Source organism: Pinus tabuliformis, chromosome 7 (assembly GCF_031772625.1).
Source record: "Pinus tabuliformis cultivar Carrire ecotype Pingquan chromosome 7, CPIR1, whole genome shotgun sequence".
In the NCBI taxonomy this organism is placed as follows: domain Eukaryota; kingdom Viridiplantae; phylum Streptophyta; class Pinopsida; order Pinales; family Pinaceae; genus Pinus; species Pinus tabuliformis.
This window is the reverse complement of record NC_142293.1, coordinates 1,339,315,620-1,339,319,524: the sequence shown is the minus strand read 5'-3', so window position 1 is coordinate 1,339,319,524 and position 3,905 is coordinate 1,339,315,620. Positions and strand designations below refer to the sequence as shown.

At 29.5% G+C, this 3,905-nt stretch overlaps 1 pseudogene across 1 annotated transcript; it reads right to left on the bottom strand.

The window, feature by feature from the left end:
- Positions 1–605: 605 nt before the first annotated feature.
- LOC149252521 (peroxidase 4-like) lies at positions 606–3,422 on the bottom strand (annotated as a pseudogene). The gene is made up of 4 exons (XR_016265460.1): positions 3,241–3,422; positions 2,910–3,120; positions 1,327–1,492; positions 606–1,245 (listed from the first exon to the last, which is right to left on the bottom strand). The product of XR_016265460.1 is annotated as a peroxidase 4-like (transcript).
- Between the last annotated feature and the right edge of the window lie 483 nt (positions 3,423–3,905).

The window sequence follows — 3,905 nt, the reverse complement described above, 5'->3', positions numbered from 1 at the left end:
CCTCCTTGATCAACAACAAACCTCATCATTTTTTTAATTACTCAATTTAATATTACAAATATCAATAATTCAAAAGAAATTTTTTTTTTTTTTTTTCTAGTTAAGACTAACCTAAGTACCCACGGGGGATTTGAACCAGTGACCTATCACAAGGAGTGCAAAAGAAATTATTATTACTTATACATAAACAAATTAATTACATCAAAATTGTTATATATACCTATATGACTAAAATACACCAAATAATGATAATATTATCTATAAAATTTTCAGCAAAGCTATTATAGTGAAGTTTCAATATTTAAAAGACTAAGTTATTATAGTTGATAAAGAAAATTAATGATCTAACTATAATAACTCAATCTTTGATAGAGAAACCTATCTTCTACATGGTTTTCATATCTAATAGACAAAGTTGATAGGGTTTCGACATGTAATAGACTCTATAAAGAACAATCATTAATTTTCTCTATCCTTGTATTCTGGAAGCATAGATTTATTTGGGATGTTTTGCCCTAGAAACTAAGATAATTTTAACACAAAGATAGTAAATTTTCTTATTGGCTAATAAGAAAAAGAGTATTCATGGTCAGAAGTCACGTCACGCAAACAAAGAAATAGTGCAAACAAAGAAACGATTACATGGGTATGCCATTTATTTTAGCAACCATGGCCTTCGTACAGGTAAGAATATAATTTCCATACCATTTCGTTATTGATTTTCCCAATCACTTGTTCATGATATGATTAGGCCTAGTTCAAGCAATAAGATTTGTATCATAAGAGCATTCCACACTTCATGAAATAATAATTATTCATTGTGTATCAGATGCGTGCTGGAAATGGAAGATGGCACTATCTGAGTTACGCTTTCTGCAGTTTTCCCGGATCTCTCCTTGGGAACCAGTTAGAGGCGTGATATTTCCCATCTTGATAATTGCAGCAGTGAAGTCTCTCTCGAAAAGTTCCAAGATTTTGCTGTACTCAGTACCAGAGAATCAGTAGACACTCCATTGAAAAACTCTTGATCGGAGTGCAAAAGTCCTTTCTCTGCTACCAAATTTTTGTAGTAATTGTTTTCAAACTTTGTTGGCGTTTTGTAATCAAGTGGCGACAATTTGTCGTCGCCTCCACTCTTGGGGCAGCGGTCTTGTAAAGATTTGGCGTACGCTTTGTCTATGTTTGAATCATTGTATATGTGACCTCTGAAGTTCACGCAACGCGCTTTACCAATGGTGTGAGCACCTAAAATATCAAGAAAACTGGTTTAGAAGCCAAGTTACAATTAGAATGAGATTAGAGTGGCGTACAGTGTTCTTGGTTTACCTGCAAGTGCAACCATTTCCCGTCTAGAAAGTCCATGAGAGCGAAAATTGGAGGTGAGATTGGCAAGGTCAGAAGTGGGAGGGGGAATACCGTTGTTGGCATCACTTAGACTTGCAGTCCTGGAATCTCTTCTTCCAAGCATCACTGTCCATGTAGGACCTCCCAACTGGCAAAATGGTCGAATGTTAATAGAAAGTTAGCAAGATAATAGAAACATTGCTTCGAGAGAAAGATAAGTGGGTAGAAGAAACCAAAAATTATAACTAAACTTATTGAGTCTGGAGGCTTATTCTACGCAAATATGATCTGTAACTAAAATTATTAAGCCAAAACGCTTATTCTATCTGAGTATGATATGTAAGGGTGTTTTTCGGTCATCAAAGTTGAAATTTTGTTCCTATCGATTAAAATAAAAAAATAAAAAAATGAAATAACTATACAAAATATTTATACAAGACATTTAAATAATATATGTTCATAAAAAAATTTACACGTGAAGAAATTGGATCCCTCTCAGTTCATGTTAGATCTGTATTTAAGATGAATCTTATAAATCCCTATTTAAGATGAATTTTAATAGTGAAAATGAAGATGTTGGATCTCTCTTTGTTCATATTAAATCCGTATTTAAGATGAATCTTATAAATCCCTATTTAAAATAACTCTTAATAATGAAGATAAAGATCTATTCCCTTTAACACACTTATTTTGAAATTGGAAATTAAGTAAATTCTTATTCAAAACCTGAGTAGTCTTTATTTTATTTTAAAAGGATATCTTGCACTGAAAAATATATTAGGATAGATTATATATTCATCATGTTGATGGTGAGCAGGGTTATTAATATACATTGAAATGGTGGTTAATGTATTGAATTTTTTATTAAATTGTTTTAAGTTAAAAAAGATATTTTTAAATTTTAAATGGGTATGATATTGGTGTAATAATAAATATTTTGAAATGAGAATTGATATGGACATATTAAAAAAAAAATTAAGAAAAATATTTTTTATTTTAAATTTTTTAATATTATAAAATAGACCATTTTTTATATTTATAAAAATTTTTAATTTTTGTATTTCACTTTAAAATTTAAGAAAGCTTATTTTTATTTTTGTTAATTTTAATTTCTGTTCTAAATTGGTTAAAATAAAAAAAATCTTTCTAATATCTTAAATTACATCACTTAATCAAAATATATTTTTATATAGAAAAACTTAATCAAAATATATTTTTATATAGAAAATATTTTTTATTAAATTTACTATTTTATATTAAATATCTAATCATAACTTTATTTTCAATGCAAATGAAATTCACTTTAATAAAAAAAGATAATCATTTTTCTTTTTAAATTTCAAAATTATAAATTATAAAAATTTATTAAATTCTGTTTTATATGTATTATTTATCAATAAAAATATTATAATATTTTTTAATATTTTAATTCATTCTCATATATATATATATTATATATCCGCACAAAATTTTTATTAGAATGGTGAAGCCATGCTTAAGTCACTTACAAATTCCCCGAATATTCGTGAAACCGAAAAGAAACATCCGTGCGTTGTGAATTTTACCGTTACAACAGAATCGCGAGCAGCAATTGCCAGAATGTCAGCACATGATACGACGCCGCTGCAAGCCTGCTCCAGCTTCTTCTTTATTCTATCAACGACCCCAAAACCTCTGGCGGAATTGTTATTGGGAACTGCTGTCTTTTCACCTGTAAAACTCGAGGTATAGTCCAGAAGAATAGACCCATCACAACCCTGCAAGAGGAGAAGAACGCTAAGAATAACATATAACTTTTATGCTCTAATGCAATGGCATGTATATATAACAGGGTAGAAGTGCGGCGTAATTGTAAATACATTAACAAAACAGTCGTGAAAATGAAGGCGAAGCAACGATGCTCCAATTCGACGTTCCTCCGAGATTGCTTCAACTACAGTAGAATTGACTATGGATAACGCCTCAGGACAAGTTTTATCGTAAAACTTTGGGTTAAGCTGCCCATAAACACAAGTTACGAATAAAACAACACACCAGACGCGTGTAATAGCGATCCTCATTGCAGCGATAGAACCCATAGTTTTGCAGAATTAAATGAATGCAATTTTCTGCAGGGGTGTCAATCATGGAGATTCATAAACCAATATGATCTAGTAATCCAGAAAATAGACTCAATAGAAAAACCCAATCACACCGGACGATGTTATCTTAATTACTAAGTTCATCTATATATAATTTAACAAGATTAAACAAAAAAATATGGTAAATTAGATAGATTACTAATCTATAAAAATTAATAGTAGAAACGTGTATTGGCAATCTCATCACCGTCATTTCGTTATTGAACCTAGAGGTTCATCCTGTCTATAATTAAAGTTGAAATTTTACTTATATGAACCAAAATATTAATATAATATATATATATATTACAAGTGAAAAAATTAAATCTCTGTAAACTTATATATCCAAGATAAATATATACTAATATAATTCTCAATAAATACGATTTTCATCTCCAGAACAAAAAATAAATGTATATATTTCTCAATGGATTAAATGTA